The sequence below is a fragment of the Erpetoichthys calabaricus genome, chromosome 3, assembly GCF_900747795.2.
Source record: "Erpetoichthys calabaricus chromosome 3, fErpCal1.3, whole genome shotgun sequence".
Lineage (NCBI taxonomy): Eukaryota > Metazoa > Chordata > Cladistia > Polypteriformes > Polypteridae > Erpetoichthys > Erpetoichthys calabaricus.
In genome coordinates, this window is record NC_041396.2 from 71,381,727 (window position 1) to 71,405,250 (window position 23,524).

The window sequence follows — 23,524 nt, forward strand, 5'->3', positions numbered from 1 at the left end:
GTGGCAGAACTTTGGAGCAGACAATCTTGTCAGTTCTGCTCCTCAATCTGGCACTTAACTCTTTAATAGCCTGCCTTTATATTTGACATTTGTTCCAACATGGACAATGACATCTGGATCCATCCACCCTTTCTGTGAGTTCTCCCACATGAGCACTGGGAAGGCAACACACTGTGCGAGACTCTCTGTGTTCAGAGCAAACCTGTACTTCAGTCCTCATAATGATTGATTTCTCCACTATCACAAACATTTCATTCTGGGGACTGGTTTTGAGGTGATCCGCATGGGGATCCTCATGCCTACCTATCACCTCAGAATCTTCAGAGACACTGTCCAGCTCTGGAGGTCCCTGAAAACAGTTAGGCACTTCCAATTTTGGATTGATGCCCCTGGACAGTGTGAACCTTTGCCTTACACATACATCTGACAGTGACATATCTTTAAATGTTTTTACTAGATTCTCCTTGTGACCTACCTTAGGGGTGCACACCATCTCCATAAGGATACCCAGTTCACATTTGCCAATTCTTTACTACAACACAGACCAGCCAACTCTTCCTTCAGTTCAGAGATCCTGAGCTCGAGGCTCTGAAACAGCTGGCACCTCCTGCAGCTATAGCTTTCAAGGAGGACTGACTCCTCCAAACCATTCTCCAAAAAGTCTGACATGCAACAGGACTTGCATTGCACCAGCCTCATGTTTAAGATTTGGCTTTGGGTTACTAAACCTCTCAACCCTTTTTTTATGACATTTAAATGATCTGCCCAAATAATTAAAATTAATAAATTAGTAGATTAAAGAGCTACTACTGTTATTTTACATGTTCTGGACCCTTAAAATCCTGTAATACTCTTCCCCTTGACTGCCTTTTGTCTTTCTTTGAAGTCATTAAACTTTACTTTTCCCTGTCTATTTTCCTAACTTTGCACCACTCTTGCTTCCTTATATATCTCTCCAATTTGTACTCCTTCCTATTAATGAACCTTTAGCCTCTCACCCTCTCAATTGCATTAACTTTTCTGACGGCTAAGAACTGCTCTATGTTTCTGCTTGTCTGTTTCTACCACACCTGTTCAGCACTCCCTTGCTAGATGCCTTACTACGTACTTCAGGGCCCTCTATTAACCGCTTTCAAGTCAGACGCCTACCTGTACTTAAAATAATTCTTCTTCCAATGGAATGAACGTGTATGCCCTCGGTTTGTACTTAGTGCTAACGCTTTACTGTACGAGTGGTATATGGTTCTCTATCCAATTATTCTTTATATGCCTCAACTTTTTCTCACTACCAAATGACTGTTACTTTCAATTATTTGTTGCTATGTTGCCAGTTATTTACTTACAGACCTGTCAGTTTCAACAACTACTTTCTGCACTCTCTGCCCTGACTTATATTTACTTTTATTTGTTTGGCAGATGGTTTTATCCAAAGCGACTTACAACAGAGGTAAACAATTGAGTAACATTAAGCTGGGGCCTGTTTGATCAGTAAGTGCAATAGGACAGATAACAAAGGTTGATTGCTATAAGTGAAAAAATGTAATAACTAGTAATTTACAATTATAGATTATAACTGATAAAACAAATTAATCAACAATATAAAAGATCACTGGGCATAGTTTTTTTTTGGATTGAGACTTGATACCATGCAGATATGACATCACCAGATACTGTTCACTGGCAGACCTGAGTGGATGAGAAGGGCCAAAACACTTTACCCAGTGTGCTGACCCACTGACTACTCGGTAGGCAAGCATAAGGGATTTGAACTTAATGTGTGCTGCTACCGGGAGCCAATATAGCAACCTGAAGAGAGGTGTGACAGGTCTCGGCTGGTTAAATACAAGATGGGCTGCTGTATTCTGGCTTGATAGCACATGTGGGTACTCCGGCTAGAAATGAGTTGCAGTACTCCAGACACGACAAGACCAGAGCCTAGACCAGAAGTTGTGCTGCATCCATCAGATAAGGTCTGATCTTGCGGATATACAGCGTGAACCTGCATGAATGACAAACAGTAGAAATGTGGTCAGAGAAAGATAGTTGCTCATCAATCATCACCCCAAGGTTGTGTACACACTTGGCAGTTGATAGTGACAGTGAGTCAAGCTGTACAGAGATGGGGAGATGATCAGACTGGCTGGCCGGGATCACAAAAAGCTCCGTTGTTGACAGGTTGAGCTGTAGATGATGGTCCTTCATCCAGTTTGAGATATCAGTAAGACATCTTGTTGAGACTCTAGATGATAGCGTATTGTTCTCTGGAACGACAGGTACAGCTGTGTATCATTGGCATATCACTGATAAGGGAACCCATGAGATTAGATGATGGAGCCCAGCGAGGTGTTGTACAGAGAGAAAAGTAGAGGACACAGCACCAATCCTTGGGGTACACCTGTATGTGTCTGGTGTGCCTTTGACAACTTTCTTGCCAGGACAAGCTGTAGGATTTGCTCAAGATGTAGGACTCAAACCATCTGACAGTATTTCCAGTGATGCCAATGTCAGAGAGGGTGACGAGAAGGATGTCGTGGTTGACCATGGCAATGGCAGAAGAGAGATCTAGCAGAATCAGAACCAATGACATGTTGGTAGCTCTAGCAAGATGTAACTCGTCAACCACGGTTAGTACAGCCGTCTCAGTCGAGAGATTCCTCCTGAAGCCTGACTGGTTGGTATCCAGCAATCCATTCTATACAAGGAAGGAAGAGACCTGGTTAGAAACAGCATGTTCAAGTGTTTTGGATAGAAAGGAAAGTAGAGAGTTAGGTCTGTAGTTATTAACTTGGAATGAATCGAATGTTGGTTTTTTGAGAAGTGGGGTTATCAGAGCATGTTTGAAGATGGTGGGAAATGTGACAGAGCTGAATTAGTATATAGCATGGAACTGACCTATCTGTACTATTCTATTCTCTGCATCTCCTGGAGTACAAAAGAAATACTGCTATGCACCAAAATGTGGAGACTGGGCAAGATCATAAAAAAAACAAACAAACACGGTCACTGACTACAATTGTATAAAGGTATGCGAATGAATATAATGTTGCATTAGTACAACATTTTCCGAAATGTACTATATAGGTCATAAAATGAATTATTCCAAATGTCATATACCTATGTTTCTCTTTTTTGTCAGTGGGGCTTTAACATCAAGGACCAGAAGGTGCATACTAATTCAGCACAAGCAGGAACACTCAAGAATAAAACTGAATAAAAAAAAAAATTCACATCCACAATCATTTTCAGTCACGCACACAACTCACACCCACGTCCACAGTTTTCCCAGTCCCAGTCTCGATCACGCACAATATCTGACACTGTTTTCAAATAAAGAGGTTGTATAACAAAACAAGTTTGTTATATCACGTCTTTATCTGAAAACAGCATCAGATCGGGGGGTTGGAAGAGGGGGGTTGTGTGAGTGTGAATGTGACTGAGAGAATAAAAACTGAAAAAAAAACTTTTACAAGTGCTAAAAATTTACACCAGCTGTTACAAACGCAAATCAAATGTATTTTTTTATTGTATAATATTAACAACCAGTAACGCGCACTGACTTGAGCATTCATAGTTTTTATACTCTTTCTCTGTACGTTTAACATTCATTTACTCAGAGGTTGCTGCTTCCAGAGCAGCTCTTCTCCATCCTAGCGGCCTGTTTCTTCTCTTCTTTCGTTGGCATCTTTTCATGTTAAAAACGGTTAAGTCAATGTTTGTGTTGCAATTACTTAGTACGTTTTCTTTAATTTTTCACTTAAGCTAGAACTTATCTGCCTCAAGAATGATTTAAGATATGAAGAAGTAGGGAAAGTGATGGCGAAGGTGGTAGGGATGAGAACATCGCCTGTACACATACGCCTCATGGCCACCGTGCTGCCCGCTGCCGACAGTTGATTCAACAATAAAATAAAATACAAATAAAAAGAGGAATAACCTTGGAGGTCAATCATCACCCCGAAAGCAGATAGTAGACGTCACGTAGTATATGTGTATCAAATTTCAGGTAAATAGGTCAAACAGTTTTGCGAGCTACAGGTGATTTAAAATTCTGGACAGACAAACAAACAGCCACTCTACCGTATTATATATTAAGAAAGATAAGAGCAGCTCACTACTCAAAACAGTAAATTTGGGAGGCAGGCGGTATTGAACCAGCTACCTCTTGATTAGGAATCAGCAGTTCTTACCGCTACACTATGCAAGCTGATGTATCAAAAGCCTACCCTAACCTTCTTTCTTTTTCTTCAGTTATATGCTTTTGTTATACTTGTACCTTTTGTGAACGTGTTTATTTGATATTTGGACTTCATACCTTATACACTTCAAGTCTACATTTTGTCAATTATTACTAAAACATGAAAAATGTTTCTGTTTTAACAATGTGTTTACACATATGAAGTATACATATTCCAAATGACAATATATTATTTACCCTCTACAACTCTAGGCACTTCACTCCAAGATAAAAACTAACTACTGAGAACCTTCTTTGCGAATTGAGCCGCGGCGGTGGGTGGGGGATGGGATAGCACGCTGTTTGCTGCTTGTGCTGATCGACAAATTTACAACACAAAAGACAGAGAGGTGCAAAGGAATTTAAGGTGCGCCAGGATTACGAGTTTTTTTGTAGGCTTTGGGAATTCTAGTGTTAATTGTAGTCTGACAGAACTTTACCTTAGTTTTGATGGTGGCAGAACAAAAGAATGCATGAAGGGACTGACATTTAGCCAGCTCTGCCTAAGTCTTTCACTTCCTCCATTTCCTTTTGGCTGTGCTGAGGTCTGTCCATTGATTGTGGAGTGCTACTGAAAGCCAGGGACAAGAGAGTCTTTTGTGTGCAGGCCTGGAAAAGAGAGGGCAAACATTGTCAGGACAGGAGGACAGAGTGGAGCATAGAGTGTCTTAGGCAGTGTTGGTGTCGAGAGAGTAGAAGTGGTCAGGAGAAGGGAGAGCAGAGGAGACTATGGAAGAGAGGGAGCGGGGTTGATGGTGAAAAGATACAGTGGGGGGAGGAAAACAGTGAGAAGAGGGAAGCAGCAGAAAAAACTGAATGAAAAAGTGGTCAGACGTGTGTAGAGAAGTGACCATGTTATTTGTGGGAGTGCAGTTACGTGAGAGAACAAAGTCAAGTAGATTGCCAGCCTTTTGAGTCTGGGGGGTTTGGAGCTCTGTGATGTTGAAGGAGTAAAGAACATCAAGAAAGTCTGCAGCAGGAGGGTTGTTCTGGTGGATGTTCAAGTCCCTGAAAATTAGAAGTGGGCTGCCTTCATCTGGGAGGGAAGAGAGCAGTCCATCCAGCTCATCAAGGAAGATCCTGAGCAAGCCTGGAAGGCAATAAACAACAATGTTAATTAGAAAGGAAACAGTAATAGCACGGTATTCAAAAGTAGTGAAATTGCATACATTACCCAGATGGATGAATTTCCAGATCTTAGATGTAAGAATACCTGTCCCCCGTACCCTTACCACTGGAGCGGCAGGAGTGGGAGAACTTGAAAGCAGAGGAAAGTGCTGTCACAGCGTTTTCATGATGGAATTCATGTCTCTATCAGAGCAACCACTTGGAGACCTCTTTGGGTGGCAAAAGCTGGAATAAAATCTGCTTTGTGGACCGCAGACTGGCAGTTCCACAAGCCAAAGGTAAGAGGGTATCTGAAGTTGTGGCTTGACATAGAGGACAAGGGTTTTCTGGGTTTCTCCCTCTTCCGCTTAAGGGATGAGAGAAATGCTTTGAATTAATAAAGAGAATGTATTGTTACACATGTTGAAGATGAAATTGACAGGAAAACAAAAGAACGGTACCTTGGTCAAGAAGGAGTGTCCGTTGCCTTGTTCAGTGAACTCACACTGGTAGACTCACAGTCTGCACATGAGGATGGCTGACGTGTATGCTGATGTTTGTGCAACAGTGTCCTAAGTCTCCATAAGTGGGGAGCAGTTGTAAGCCCAGTTGAGAGCCATGAAGCAATTAACAACTCAAAGTAAGGGGCAGCCCTTGTTAAATAAAACAAAACTAAGCAGTAGCAGGCAAACAAAGAGATTGTATTGTTAAATTTAAAACATGATGCTAAGCAGTAAAATCAACCATATAACGATAATAATAACTAAGCACATAGAATGATGTATAAAGCACAAGTACAATCAGTAAAAGAAACCCAAACCTGAAAACACCTCTCTTGAAACAGGCCTGGAACCCAGAAGTCACTTGCCTTGAATATCCTAGTTTTGAATACAAGTAACAAGTACAAGCAACAATTAAGTTTTCTAAACAGGGGGGCATTTTTCGTACGTGGATTAGTCGTTTAGCCGGATGTAATTGTTGACGATTTGGCCTGATCCTGGATCTGTCGGTTTTTCGAAACTCTTGCTGGAAGTGTTGTCATAGCAACACATCCTAATCGTCAAACCTGCTCGGAGCAGGTTTGTTCTACGTAAACAAGGATGAGTTTACACATGTAATTGGTGACGGTGCGTGGAAGTCATCCAGTCATGGCTTCGCCATTCATGAATGAGCGACCAATTGATATTGGTGCGCAAATTATAAGAAGAGAATTTCATATAGAGAGGGTTCTGCACGATCGGCAAGATCCTTTATTGCTCCCGGAGGAAATTCTTTTCGAAAGATACCGCTTTAGCCGAGGGGGAATATTGTACCTCAAAGACTTATTAGCACCTTATATTCGAAGTCAAACTAGGCGAAGTTGGGCTCTCACAACCACACAGACAGTATGCATTGCTTTGAGGTTTTTTACAAGCGGCACTTTTTATATACTGTAGGCGATGCGGAAAAATCTATCTAAAAGTGCAGTTTGCCAGGCAGTTCCATGAAGAATCCAAATCAGCCTAACATTCTCATTACCAGGATTTCCAAATGTGATCGGGGCACATGGGACTGATCAGAGTGGAGTTTGATCAAACATTATTTGGAAAATGTACCTCTCCTCCTGATGAATAAGCAGACACAGTGTCTTCATGAAATATTTGACCTTCGTCAATATCTCGTTGGTCAGACACAGGTTCAAGGGATATGACATTCCCTGCAACTGACCCAACAAAAAAAGAGGGCTATATGGAATGTAACTATGGCACACATGGAGGACAAATATATGCAATGACCATCCTTTACCTGAAATGAAGTGACCACTGCATCCTGCCACTGGTTCTGAGGAGGAGCTTCCCCCTGGAATGCCCTCAGAAACAGGGCAATGGGCATTTTGCTGGAGAGCCAACTCTTCTGCAGGGGTTAGGTCTGGACCGCATGGACCTCCACCTGTTTTTTGCTTGTGTCTCTTCTTATTAGCTTTAAAATTAATGTTTTTTATATTATATATGATTATTTATGTCAACAATTCTTTAAATAGTTATATACCAATATTTACCAGTTTGAAGTATATTCTTGTACTTCACTTTAACCTGTTCCCCATGTTCTCCTTGTGCTCACGTTTGATCTGGAATTATGACATATTAAATAATAATTAATCTGACACATAGGAAATGAAACACTGCATTCAGTAAGTACAATGCACACTACTTAGCGTTTAATTTGTTGGCCACTTTTTGCCAGCCGTCTTTTCTGGTCTGGGCTGCTTTTGCAGTGTTACACCTTGTGCATATTAAATCTTGAAATTCTTCATGTCCTTCGAATAAAAAGGTCTTGCGCCGCATGTGTGAAAAAAAAAAATGCGCCCGTTCTTTCGTCATTTTGTTACAGCCTATCAAAGACTTGCTGATCACGTTTTCTAGACTCAATATATATGGGCTTTTCACTTAGCACGGGCACGCGCATTCATCTCGCATGATTAGATCCAGCTACACTAATCTAATACACGGCTGAAAAACCGACCTATCCCGGATGAGTGTCACCGGCATTAACTTATCCAAGATGAGGCACCTGATCTCGGATGATTTAAGCGACGTACGAAAAATACCCCCCAGTTCTCCAAAAACGTTTGTTCCTGTGAAAAAAAGCAAAACAGCCCTTCTAAAGGGAAAAGGCTTTCAAAATTCCTACATGGCTACTTAGCATTGATCAAAAAACAAAAGTTTCAGGAGCAAAATTTGTAATTTAATTAACTCTTACACTCTCATACAGCAGTAACATAAAACACTCAGCACCTCTTCAAGTTCATCTTGTAAGGATGACATCAGCAGGACACATGAAAATACAGTTTATTTGTTTGTCAGTGCATGGTGAAGAATAAACAATTACAAAAAAGATACAAATATTTTATTGAGCATTTCCATTTTATGTTTTCTCTCAAAGACCATCTGTCAGAAGGCCACATATAAAATTATTTATGCATCATATTTTTAACATATTTTATTTGTAGATGCATTGATAGTGAGCTGAAAATGGCTCTCACAGAGATCTATGCAGCAAATTAAATAGTATGAACTTACAATGTCAATAATGCAATAGAAGGTAAACCCATTAAAATAGTCATATAGTTACATCAGCAAGGTGATTTACACAGAATTAATGTACCATGAAGAGAGTATGTTGGAACATTCTGTTGCTGGTAACAAATAGGGCATTTATGAATTGCAAGCAATTTGAAAGTAATCTGCTCGTTTCTGTACATTGAAACAAACATGACACTCCTATAGAGTCATGCTGTGTCAAATTTAATGAATTTGTGTCCTCGACAGAAACTAGCAGTAGAATGTGGCATGCTAAAATAATATTCATATCTTGAAATGGGACCCTAGGGAAGAGTGAGTAATGGGAAAAACTCTCAGATGACAGCTTTTTTTTTTAATAAATGAGCTCTTTTAAAATGCTAAGGCAATGAACTTCAGGAATATTCTCTTCATACATTTATTCAGCAAGTTTTTTCTTTATTTTATTTTAGTGTTAAAGATAATATTGTTAATAAAAACTCTGTGTGTTACAAAGAAGCACTTTAATAAAATATTATGCTAATAAAATCTTTACACTGTTTTGATGATTAATGCGTATAATTGTAAGGCTAGAATCTTTTTTTAAATACATTTATTGTTTATGAAGAACATTGGATGGGTTTAAATGTATATCAGATTAAATGTTACAATGTAACCCTATGTACCTTATAATGTATATTATACATCTACACACTTTTATGGAACCATTTTGAAAGATATTTGAAATTGCATCACCTGGTAGCACATTTGCCAGTTTTTCTAAAAACTCTGTCTCATAATAAATATTATTAGAAGCTTAACATCTGGAAATTGGAGCAATTTTAGAGAAAAGGATCAGAAGTAGATTTGGGCAGTCATTACTGCTTTGACTCCTTACTAGTCACTATCTTTTTGGAGTTTGCACATTTTTCCTTGATTGTTCTCCCATTCCAAAGATGTGTAGGTAAGGTTGATTTATAAATTGATTATTTGGTTGATTGCTGTGTGAGATTGTGTGTGGTGTGTCTGGTAGATTCCTAATTTGTTCCAGATGCTGCTGGTATAGTCACCAGGGGCCTCATGTATAAACGGTGCGTACGCACAGAAATGTTGCGTACGAACGTTTCCACGCTCAAATCGCGTTGTATAAAACCTAAACCTGGCGTAAAGCCACGCACATTTCCATGGTAACTCATATCTTGGCATACGCAATTTCTCCACTCGGTTTTGCAAACTGGCGGCACCCAGCGTCAAAGCAGTGCTACTGTTCCTGTGTGGTCACCCTTTCTTTCTTAGCTCCACATTCCTGATGCGGCTTTATAAATACACTGAAACTAACTGCATATTGTTTATTAGTGTAATGCATCTGATTGTAATTAACCTGCAGCAATATAATGGTCCAGGAAATAGCCATAGTATTCCAAATACCATAACTGCTTTAGCGTTGTAACTCTCACTGCATCTTCTTCTTCTTTCAGCTGCTCCCGTTAGGTGTTGCCACAGCAGATCATCTTTTTCCATATTACTCTCACTGCACCACTTGGAGTATTTATATCACTGTATCTGAGTGGGGAATCACAGCAGCAGTTGATTGTAAAGAGAATTATCGGTACACAGCATGAAGCAGATCATGACTGAGCCAAGGCAAAACGCTTCAGAGACTTTCCTGTACGGACTTCGTGGTTTAGAAAAAGTTTCATCCCAAGAACTCTAAACGCACTCAATCAGTCCATCAAGTGCTCCTTGTAGAACTGTTTGTACTTATAAGTACAATTACCTCACTGTAAACTTGCACTACAGTTATAATATTGCACAACCTGCGCCACTTTATGAAGCGCGTACCTACATATGATAATGATATCATTTTTAAGATGAAATGCAGCAAAATATGTTGATTATATTATACAGATAAAACTTTAACTTCATTTAAATAATCTTTATTGTTAATAATTAAACATGTGAGGACACGGTGCCGCAGCGCTAGCTAGTTCAGGGATTGTTCCTGCATTGCATTGTATTCTTGCTGGTGCTGACGCGACACTGGAAGGATAGACGGATATAATAATTAAACATGTACTACGAAGATATTTCAATGTTCCTTAAAAGTTTTGAAGAATCTGCGTTTTAAGCTTACAGATGGCTTCACGTCTATATAGCTGATTGTGTGGCGATTGGGTTTTTGGAGAAAGAAAAGTAAGGACAGGAATTGGAGGTTAGTACGTTTGAAAGAGACAGTACTTCTGTAATAAATTATTTCATCGAAGGTCGCGCATGGCACCGCAAGCCTCTTGCGTGAGACATGAACAAGCACTGCGCCACCGTGTTCCCATGTTTAATAACATGCTTTCATTCCTATCATCATGAAAAAGATATCACGTATACATCTCATTATTTTAATTATTCAGAGAGCTGTAATATCATGAATGTAATGGATTATATGTCCTATCGGAGAAAGAGAAAGCCCGTTTAAGAAGCAGGTAGTGATTCACACACGTAGAGCACATAGAAGATCAAATACAGAACAAAGCATTTAATGTGCCACTTTAGTTACAATGGGATTTGAGAAACTAGTAAATTAAACGATTTTAAGATGAAGTTTATGATGTTCTACTTTAATGGCAAAATAAACTACGTGATTAAAGTGAAAATTTCGAGATTAAAGTTGACATTTTGTGCTTTTTTCCCACTGTGTGCCTGTTTTTTTTTGTCTGTATCCTAATAAGCTTTCATATGACACTCAGACGGTGGGCTACAACTCGCCTTTTCACGGCGACTTTGATATGTGATTTCTTTTTTATTTCGGGCACTGTGCGATTTTGTGAACTTGAGCCTACGAGTTTCTCCGACACTCTGTCACTCGATCAACTTCCTTTTGTTGATTATACCACTATTTAAACCAACAAATAGTACGTTTTTCCTTTGCCTCCACTTGGTATTCGCTGAAATTCTTATATTTCCCCCCGTGCTTTTCCCATTGTCTTTTCACAGAAGGCTATTTATATTGATTTGCATATTCAAAGAGGCATAATTCTGGGAGGAGTTGGGGCGGGACTGAAGGCGCGTGCACGTACGTTACTTTTCACGCTGATTGGGATTTATGTAGTGGAAGAACGTGAAAGTTTGCGTACGTACAGATTCCTGCATCTGGATTTTTCTGTGCGTACGCACATTCCCGCTTTTGTGCTTACGCCGTGTTACAGTGTGAGTTCTACGCACGGCGTTATACATGAGGCCCCAGATCCTGCAGCCCTAAACTAGACCATGGATTTAAAGAAATACATGAACAGAGACGTTAAACACAACAAGGCCATTCAAGTAACAGCAGTTCCGAACATGTTCTGGTGTGTTTCCAGAAAAGCATGGTAATGCTAAGAACATTGCCAACTCCATTGTAAAGATCGATCATTAATTTAAGGGTGTTTCTCAAACCCCATCATAACTAAAGTAACATATTCAGACATTTTTAGTACCGTATATGTGTTCCCCAACCTAATCATTAATCACTATGTGCTTCTTAAACAGGCTTCCTCTTACACTGACTGTAGTCATCACATATAATACACTAAATTCAAATTATGATAGCTCTCTGATAATATGGAATAGTAAGATTTATACTGAGATTATAATATTTTATACTATTATAATATTTTCATGAGATTATAATATGTTCATGAAGCATTTACAGTATAATAATTTATAAATACATTGTTAAACTTATTTAAATAATTTAGACTTAATAATTGCAAATTCATAAGTTAGTAGTTCTATGTTCTTTAAAAGTTTTGAACACTCAGTGTTCTAAAGTTGCTGCTCGCTTAACTTTCATGCAGATGTAGTACAACTAATTATGTGGAGAAGCAGAAAGAAAAATGAAGGACATGGGCTGGGGTTGATATACTTGGATGGAGAATGTACTGTGTGTGGCTGCATTAAAGAAAGCTCATCCAAAATAATATCCATTGAATTCTATGTTTGTGTCTTTGATTATCCCACTCACAAACCCATCACTTACATTATTAAAATTGATAAAGGGCTCAGAAAGAAAAGGAAAAGGATAAAGAAGCTAAAGTTCCATCAAAGTCTAATCTGGCTTCAATTTCACAGTACAGCCTGCCAGAGACTGACCTGGAACAGGCGGCCAAAGGAGCAGATCTGCCAGGACCTGATGCTGCAGCATCAGCTCCAGCTGAGAACAAAAGTGGGAACGAAACTGTGAGCGATGTGGGCTTGGAGAATTCGTCAATTCCAGGAGGAGTATTGGAACCGAGCATGGCCTTTTTATCCCTGCTGTCAACTACAGCTAATGACACCCGAGAGTCAGCAGCATCAGCCCCAACCTGACTCACAAATACACCTATGGAGTACAGAAAAAACATAAAGGCACTGTCCAAGCTGAAGAAAATGATTGCTGTTCTTGGGGAGGACATAAATTATATAAAGAGTGATGTAAACAAAGATATGTGGGATATAAAGAAAGAAATAAAGGACCTAAACAAGAAAAATGAGAAACAGCTTCAGGATATAAATGACCTGGAGAAACAATTAAGTACTACGTTTATTACAATCTTTCCTGAAATTCTAGAGAAAATTGATGAATAAACTCAGGAAAATACGAGTAAGTTAGAGAGTAAAATTAGAGTAATTGCTGCTCAGCTTGAAGATGTTAAGCAAACGTTTATGAATCTTATTGGAATGGTTGAGCAATCGACATCCACTGCTGATGAAAAAACAATGGCTACAAAATCAGAACGCAAAGTGCTCAGGCACAAACTTGCTGCGCTGAAAGATAGGTATGGAAGGAACACCATCAAAATCAAAGGTCTCCCTGAAAAACATGAAAGTCCAAACCCAGTGAAATGCCTAGCTGAACTACTCTCTAAAATAACTAGGGAGGACTTCAAATTGGACACTGAGATCTCAGCAGCCTACCATATACATGGATTAAATGCTCCAAAACCAAGAACAACAAATTACACCTTAAAGAAAACTTGATTACTTTTCTCAGACTGAAAGATGAGATTATATTTTAAAATAAGTGCATTCATATTCTCAGATTTCTCCCCTTAAACATCTGTTGCATTATACAGAATTAAACAGCATTAAACAGCAACTACATGGAGCTGAAATCACATATAGCCTCTTGTTCCTTGCCAAACTGAAAGTGGTTATTGAAGGTTAGTTTTACATTTTCAGCTCTCCGGATAAAGAGAAAAAGAGCTAATAAGACTGATCCTAACATCCTTTTGAAACATAATCATGGGTCATATCGTGTTCTGACAAGGCAAAGAAGATTCTGCTTGCAGCTTGCAACTTGGTCCATTGGTAATGTGACATTTGCCTTAACTATACAAGCTATTTCCTTTTCACCCACCTTTTGGTTAAATTTCAATTATTGTATTGAAATTTCTTCCATTGAATATATTGTGTGGTTTCTGAACTCATGAACAGGATGACACACTGAAGTGCGTCCCGAAGCATGATTGCCGTGTCCGTGGAAGATTGCTTGTCCGTTACCGGGGCAACCACAGGCTCACAGCACTGCAGTGCCATGGAAACAAATCTGAGCCGAATACAGTTGTGCTATAAGCACCTGTAATTGATGGGTGATGCAAGAAACATTATAAATGCAGGGAAAAGTATTACTTGGCCACTAACCTGGCCACGACCCTGCCTGACTGCTGTGTCTGTGATTGAGAAAATTGGTAGATCCCACTACAATAAATAACTGTGTATACCAGCTGAATAAAGCTCGTTTTACTAAGACACACCCTTATGTTTTGGGGTGTAAGACAGTGACTCATGTGTCACAATATGTACATTTTGGCAACCAAAAAGTAACTAGATATTTACAGTGTTTTTTTTTTTTTCCACATCATGCCCTTGCTTTATTGTATCAGGAATTGTCTCTTGGCATGTCAGAGGACTGGGACTTCATGATGTGTGTTCTTGCCGCAGGAACAATTCTTGAATGGGGCACCAGTTCTTCACTACCACTGTCCACCGTGTCCACACGTTTAATTATTAACAGTATACATTATTTAAATTAAGTTAAAAATGTATCCGTATAATGTAATATATTTACTTTACTGCACTTCATCTTAAAAATGACATCAACAGTTCCAAGAAGATAGCACCTGGAAATCTAAATTGACTTAGAAGCCAGTCACCATCATCTATAAATATGTGCTCCCTTTTATTTATTTTTAATTGAATTCCATTATTGTTTTTGTATGGTACAATGAGATTCAATACGCAAATACTCCATAAACTTATTTTCCTATAAAACGTTAAAATAACAACAACAACAATAATAATACGGTAAACAACAATGAAAAGTTTACAATATGAAAACATGGCTCAGGTTGTGCAATATTACAACTGTAGTGCAGGTTTATAGTGAGGTAATTGTACTTATAAGTACAAACAGTTCTACCAGGAGAACTTGATGGACTGATTGAGTGTGTTTATAGCTCCTGGGATGAAGCTGTTTCTGAACCACAAGGTCCCTACAGGAAAGGCTCTGAAGCATTTGCCGAATGGGAGAAGTTCAAATAGACTGTGCTCTCTTGTCACAATCTGCCGTAGAGCTTTCCGAGCAGCTGATGTATAGCTGTGATTCCACACTCAGATACAGTGGGTTAAAATACTCGTGGTGGACTGAGAGTAACAATACTAAAGCAACTGGGGTATTTGGAATAGTTTGGCCATTTTGTGCACCATTATATGGTTACAGATTGATTAAAATCAGATGCCTTAACCTAAAAAACGATATCCGGTCAATTTCAGTGTATTCAATAAAGCTGCGTCAGGGATGTGAAACTAAAAAAATAAAGGAAAAGCACACAGGAACAGTAGCACTGCTTTGACTCTGGGTGCCAAAAAAAATGTGCCAAAAACTTGCATATGCAGTGGTTTGAGTTGGCGTAAGAATGTACATGGCTTTACACCGAGTTTAGTTTTTATACATCGTGATGTGAGCATGTAAACGGGCATACGCTACATTTTTGTGCGTACGCACCGTTTATACATGAAGCTCCTGGTCTTTCTTTCCCCCAACTCATAATCTGTCCCTTGCTACTATCTCTTTCACTCCTTTACCACCTAATAGCTAACGTGTGGTGAGCGTACTGACACAAGAATAGCTGCCGTCGCATAATCCAGTTGGACACTTATACATTGGTGGTGGTTTAAGTGGTTCCTTGTCTATTTTAACCACTTTGAGTAGGTTAGAAAAGTGCTTCATAAATGTGATTAACAATTAATTAGTTATACTACTTTTTGCCTGTTTGTGCATCCACTTTCAAGTAATTATTTATACAGAGCTTCTCATATTTAACAAACACACAAAACAAGAAAATGTAATATTAAAAAAGTATTATTATAAAAGAAAGAAATAAAAATGAACAGGAAAATATTACTTTGTGAACATACCGATACCAGAAAAGGTTACAGTATATGTTCACAGAGTTAGAAACACAATAACCAGAAATGAACATAGTGTATGTAAATGAACAAAGAAAACAAAACAAAGAAAACAAAACTTCTAAGGGAAAATAACCATTTGTGTAGTGGCCAAGGTTCTCTGAAATTTATATAGTTAAATTCTGTCTGATCTAAAACTAAAGAATATAATGCATCAGAAGGAGTAATCCAAAGTAAATGTCTACCTTACCTCTTGGTGTTGAGATTAATACTTATAGTAGTTATTGGTTTCTAAAACAGAGCTGTCAGGATTGCTGTGACCCATCAAAGACAACCTGGTGGCCCCATTTTCAAAACCATCACTCTGAGACTGAAGTTCTTAAAAAATTGATTCAAATTTTAACTGTCTTTAAATTTTCTCACATAGTTTTTAATCATACATATCTCAAAATGTTCAACAATTGTTGCATAAAATTAGGACTACCTTAAAGTAGTTATTGACACTAGAGCTTTGGTTCTCAACCTGTGTATAACACAAGCAGATGTTTGGAAATATATGATTAAAAAATAAATAAATAACTGAGGAAAGAGTGGCCCTTAAAAGGACCATTGCTTATGCACCAACAAACTAGAGTCTTTATGCTCGACTGCTTTTCAGTTCCACTGCTCCATCTCACAGTCCTGCAAGACTCCACTTCCATCTGTGCCAATTTGAAATCTCCCACTGCTCGGTTGGGGTCTGAAGCAATAGCTTTCTATCACTCCCCACCTCTTTGAGCCAATCCATGCCAGGTCAGCAATCACTCTCCTTGGCTGATGGATTGTTGTGAAAGAAACTGTGTTAACAGGTAAATGCTGTCTTTTTCACTCCCTCATTGCAGTCTCTCTCTCTTTCTGTCACACACACATATTCTGTCTCTCGCTATTAATACATAAATGCACTTATTCTAAATTCAGGATTGTTTGAGTTTACCCTTCCAATAATGAGCTTGAGACAGAAACCAACCCTGAATTGACCAATAGTACATTCTAGGAGATACACACTAGGACAATTTAGAGTTGTGAACTAACCTAAAAAGTAATTCTTCCAGATGTAGGAGAGAATATATAGAAAAACCAACAAGGTGTAACATGACAATTTGTGTATTCCATGACATTACTCATGTGAATAACCTTGATGGAGTAGAATAGGTCTTTCTCCTGATCTGTTCATGCTCTATTTGGTAAAAGATGCACACAAGAGGAACAGTGTGCCACTACATAAGTAATTCTAAGGAGAAAGGAAGGACAGTAGCACATCACAAAAGTTGCTTTAACCTTATCGTCTTTAAAAACGAATAGTTAAAGGATCAAGTTTTCTCACACGAAAACATAACTCCTTTTCACATTTACATTTACTACAAAAGCTAAGATGGTCAAGAAAGTCTATGACAAAGACTTTCACATAAGCACTGAGTATGAAACAACAAACACTCAAAGAGGTTATTGTCTTTTTCCAAGTATATTTATGTGTATACTAACATGGCACCAAACTAGTATGGATTAAAAAATCCTTACTTTGCATGATTCAGTTTCCAGAATCGCAAAAAACAGTCATTATTGTTAAAGGTCACATTGCCATTGAATTGCTACAAACAGATCTTAACAAGATGAAAGATATAAAAAAAGGCATTTACCTGTGATCTTCACAAGTGCAATTTAAAGTTGTGTCATTTGCCTGGTGACAGGAAGCACCTTGAAGTAATTACCTCATGTTTAAAACTTCTAGCTTTACAGTTATCAGTTTTTAATTTAAATCAAGGAAACGTGTAATTGCAGTTTAGAGAAAAAAAAAATCTCTTACTCTATTCATGTTTCTGAACTCTTATTTTTTATTTTTTTTATTTTAAAAAGAATAAGCTAAATAAGCTTCAGCTGTAAAATGATTTTGATCTCCACTTGGGTCATCTTTATACTTAAGTAAAAAACCCATGATATTTCCACTGAAAGATGATGTGCACATTTTAAGAGCATAAATTAAAGTAGTTTCACAAGTTGAACCTTCTCTTCAAGTCATTGCTAGGTGGTCAGAAGTGAACACCACTACAGTTTCTAATCCATTTATTTCCCATTTTATCATGGATAATAAACATAAAAAACTCACAAATTCTTTGCAAAGTATATAATATCATGTCAAATAATCTAATTCAGGTAATATATTAACATACTGGTGGATTACATGCAACCTTTTTTTTAAAGGAGCTTTATTCCTCATTTTGACACCTGTAATTGCAATTTAACTTGTAAAATCTGATTAGAAATTTGATTCTGACTAATTATGCATATTGTCAAATACACTAACTAATTAAGGCTACATTTAATGTATTAAAAATGACATTTAAGATACTGTTGATGTATATAGTGTACATTAATAATACAGGTGATTGTAATTTCAAATTGTCAAAATGTAACTACAGATATTTCCGTAATTGAAACTGCCTTAAAATCCCATTGGATAGTCTTTTAGTTTTCAAAAGTCAACATTAAAGACATCTGTAGTAAAATAATAAGTGCAGACATTGAAAATAGGAATCAACACAAGGCATTACCTGTTTAAAACAGTTCGCCACATGTGTTCATAAGGTCATCTTGAAAGATAATGATTTAGCTCAGGAAATACTGCAGGCCAGGAATTAATTGATGGACTGATTTATTACTTATGTAAGATATACACAAAGCTAACAAAAATATAATTTGTGTTCATTATGATATTTGTGTGATGTATTTTAATGAAAGGACTAGTAAATTGTTTATCCTACTAGTCCTTCAGGCTAAAATTGTCTCATGCTTTAGTAAAGCTTTTTTTTTGTCCTGCTGAAGATTTTCACTTGTCAAATCCTCCAACGGGGGCAGCACGGTGGCACAGTGGTAGCGTTGCTGCCTCGCAGTTAGGAGACCCGGGTTCGCTTCCCGGGTCCTCCCTGCATGGAGTTTGCATGTTCTCCCCATGTCTGCGTGGGTTTCCTCCGGGCGCTCCGGTTTCCTCCCACAGTCCAAAGACATGCAGGTTAGGTGGATTGGTGATTCTAAATTGGCCCTAGTGTGTGCTTGGTGTGTGGGTGTGTTTGTGTGTGTCATGCGGTAGGTTGGTACCCTGCCCAGGATTGGTTCCCTGCCTTGTGCCCTGTGTTGGCTGGGATTGGCTCCAGCAGACCCCCGTGACCCTGTGTTCGGATTCAGCGGGTTGGAAAATGGATGGATGGAAATCCTCCAACAAGCAATATCTCAAAATTGCAATATTATTAATAGGAAAGAAAAGTATTTGAAAATAGTCCTCCTTATTTTCTTCCCATCACACTCCATCTTGCCTCCCAATAATGCTAAGATCCATGATTTCAGGGTCTTCATGTTTCCTCACATGTCAATCAGCAAAGCACACTGGAAACAAACTATTCTTATTAATAAAGGTGTAAAACTGGAGATCTACAAGAACAACACTAGTATAAGTTACTTTTTCCTAACAAGTATGGAGACATGGTGCAACTAAAATGTTAAAATATTGTAACTTTTCAATATAACTAATACTGTAAACAATCCTTAGCTCATATATATTGTATGTACTATATATCAGCAGTGATACTTACAGTAATGGCCTAAATGCTGTCTTATAACAAAACTTCATAATAGCTCGTAAGTTATTAGCTTTAACTATACAAAAATACTAATTAAAAGGATAAATTTTCCACATGTAGGCAGATGATAATGTAGAGTATTAATATAAAAAAAACAGTGAACAGTAATAAAGTTATTAATTAAGAAAATTTACTGTAGTACAGATAACTGCTTATAGTGTTTCTAATAATATTAAAAGCCTGAGCAGTCTGTATGTCTATGAATTTAATTAACATTTTAATGTGGGGTATAGACTAAAAACACTGTTAATGTTTGCCAGATTATTTCAATACAGTAAATATCAATAGAATGTTTAGAGCTAATCAAAGATCTATGTAACTTCTCACATTGTAAAAATGAAATAAACAGGAAAAAATTAATAAAAATACACAATAATACATAATATGAATGGTACTGTAAAATAAAAATATTATGTATCAAAGACAGTAGTATTTTATAGTAATATTATATATGCGGGAGAACCAAAAAAATTCTTGGAATATAATAAAATAAAAAAAACATTTATTATGAAACTTACATCGCTTCCCTTTTTAGTCCCTTTCTAATTACTCTCCTTGAAATGCAATACTTGCATGCAGTGTTAAAGCATTTAAAGAAAAGCATAAGGAAAAAACTTGACATTGCACAATTAGATAGATGGAACACTATTTGTGCTCAGAGGGAAAACTCGCTTTTTACAGAAGCTCTTTAAATAAATTAAGACACACACATGCACATGTATACCCGCAGACGCACACACACACACACGCCCATACACACACATATACATACAGTACATACAGTATATTGTCACAAACTTGACAAAAAGACACAAAAATGGTTGGAGGCAGCTACCTATATTGTTTTCCTGGCTGCAAAATTGGTTAAATAGTGGTAGTAGAGGTTAGAGTCTACAACAGAACTGATTTGCTGGTACAAAGATGGCGGCTTTAAAGGAGAGTGAAGGAAGTGATGTCATCATTGGGGCCGGAACCGGAAGTGGTGTCATTGGGGCAGGGACTGGAAGTGATGCCATCATTAGGGTCAGAACTGGAAGTGATATTATTGGGCCCGGAAACCGGAGGTGACGTCATCAGGGCCATGCAGAATTTCCCATAACTGGTCTGCAGAGAAGTGAGAGGAAGAGTTAGTACTCTCCACCACTCCCTGGTCTGACATGGAATTACTCTCATACATGCCCTTTAGCTGTCTCCCATGCGCACGTGTGTGACAATGTATACGGTTAGGCCCATAAGCATTTGGATAGTGATACAATTTTCATAATTTTGGCTCTGTACGCCATTTAGAAAAGACAGCCATTTTTAATACATGGTCCCCTGAAAGTATTTGGACAAACTAACATATTCATGAATAAAATGATCGTTTTCAATAATTGGTTGAAAATCCTTTACAGTCAAATGCTGGGTTTCCACCCTAGAGATGCTTTGCCGGGCCTTTGCTGCAGTTGTCCTCAGTTGCTGCTTGGTTGTTGAACTTTCTGTTTTCAGTTTAATCTTCACCAAGTGAAATGCACATCCAATTGGGTTGAGGTCAGTTGATTGACTTGGCCTCTGAAGAATATTCCACTTCTTTGCCACTTGGTTTGCTGTCAGAGTATGTTTTTGCTCATTGTCCATCTGTACTGTGAATTGTTGTCATATCAGTTTTGTAGCATTTATCTGAAACTGAGCCCACAGCATAGCCCTGTACACCTGTACATCTCTTCTCCATATTCTTCTCTATCCATCATTCTGGTACATATTGATCATAATTTAATTTGTCCAAAGAAAACTTCTCCAAAAGTGGACTGTTTTTTAAAAAGAAATTTCTGGCAAAGTCTAATGTATCTTTCCTATGCTTGAGGATTACCAATGGTTTGCACCTTTTAGAAAACTGTCTGCATTTATTTTTGTGAAGTTGTCTCTTGATTGTAGACTTTGGCAATGATAAGTTTACCTCCCAGAGAGCATTCTTGGTTTGCCTAAATGTCATAAATTGTTTTTTCTTCACCAAGGAAGAAATTCTGGGATTATCTAGCATTGTTGTGTATCATGGTTGTCCAGGCCTTCTGGTGTTGCTGAGCTCACAATTGCATTTCTTCTTTTTAAGAATGTACGAAATGGTTGATCTGACCACTCCTGGTGTTTCTGCTCTCTCTGATGGTATTTGTTTGTTTTTTGCAGCCTAATGATGGCCTGCTTTTACTTGCACATACAGTTCTTTGGACCTCATATGGACAGTTCACAGTGACAGCTTTCAAATGCAAATGCAACACCTGCTATTTATAAGATAAATGTCAGAAAAATGACAATTTTCTAAAAAGAAAGGCCATACCTTTCTAACTAATAAAGAGTTTAACCTCTTCACAAGGGAAGAAAAAAAATGGAATGAGACAGTGAAGGGAATAAGTGCCTGTATGTCATGAACTAACTTGACTCTCTTTCAGGCACATGCAGTAGACTCGAACTGGAGAGCCTCGTGGCAATTGGTAAATCAAGTATATATTTGATTTATGCAAGTTGTAATTTTTAAACAATTTTTAGACAAAGTAAATAAATGCAATTCTATTTAAAAAAAATCCCTGACTCATTTTGCACAATGCATGGTATATTTATTTCTCAAATATATTTGGAGTAAGTCAAGTACAATGGAATAAAAAACAAATTCGGGAAACCATCATAAATTAATGTTTACGATATGACTGATCTTGACGTGACGTTTAGTGCTGTGATGGTTTTGAGAAACCCACTACTATATCATACATAGCTGCTAACTAATGTTTATCAATATGGTACAAAGATATATTAAAAATCAAAACAAATCAAATCAAATAGCCTTTTATTGTCAATTCACTATATGTGCAGAACATACAGGAGAATCGAAATACTGTTTCTCTCTCAACTTCGTAATACAATAAAATATAAAAAGTATAAAGTATAACATATAAGATAAATAACATTAGAACTTGTAAAGTAGACCTGTGTACAATGTGCAATAGTCATTAGTGCAAAAGCCAATTACAGTAAAAAATGAGTAGGTGCATTATAGAGTAGCTTATGAGATGTACAAAAAGACAGACAGTTAGCAGCAGATGTAATATTGAGTCCTTATATAATACCAGCTGAGGTAGGGTACTTGGTAGATAGTGACTCTTGTTACGGTCCAGGGGCAGGGGGCAAGGGGGGGAATGGTAGTGGACAGAGTTCCTGACAGCTTGGTGGATGAAGCTGTTAGACAGTCTTGTGGAGCGGGCCCAGAGGCTCTGGTACCTTTTCCCTGAGGGGAGGAGGCTAAAAAGGGAGTGAAAGGGGTGGGAGGAGTCACCAGCAATGCTGATGGCTCTACAGGTGAGACGGGTGTGGAAAATGTCCTTGAGGGAGGGCTGTGGGGCACCAATGATCTTACTGGCCGCATCCACTATGTGTTGCAGGAACTTCCTACAGGATGCAGTGCAACTTCCATACCACACAGAGATACAGTTAGTGAGGATGCTCTCGATTGTGCCCCGGTAGAAAGAGCACATGATGTGGGGTGGAACTTGTGCTCTCCTCAGTTTGCGTAGAAAGTAGAGGCGGGTTTGAGCTTTCTTGGCCAGTGGTGTGGTGTTATCTGACCAGGAGAGGTCCTCTGAGATGTACGTCCCCAGGAACTTGGTGCTACTCACCCTTTCCACAGCTGCACCATCGATGGTCAGTGGGGGGTGCTGTGAATGACTTCTCTTGAAATCGACCACAATATCTTTGGCCTTTCCCACGTTCAGGAAGAGATTATAGTCTTTACTCCTGTAGTTGGCTTCGTCATTGTTGGTGGTGAGGCCGACCACGGTTGTATCGTCCGCAAACTTGACAATATGATTGGTACACAGTCGCGGGTCAGCAGGGTGAAGAGCAACGGGCTGAGCACACACCCTTGTGGGGCCCCTGTGCTCAACGTGATGGTCTTAGAGGTGTTATTGCCAACTCGGACATTTTGTGGCCTCCCTGTAAGAAAGTCCAAAACCCAGTTGCAGAGAGAGATCTTGAATTCCAAATGGTTGAGTTTTTGTATTAGCTGCTGGGGAATGATTGTGTTG

The 23,524-nt window shown here is 38.4% G+C and overlaps 1 pseudogene; it reads right to left on the bottom strand.

Moving 5' to 3' along the window:
- Nucleotides 1-622: 622 nt before the first annotated feature.
- The window catches only part of LOC127527077 (uncharacterized), a 60,589-nt pseudogene continuing 37,687 nt past the window's right edge, over nucleotides 623-23,524 (bottom strand).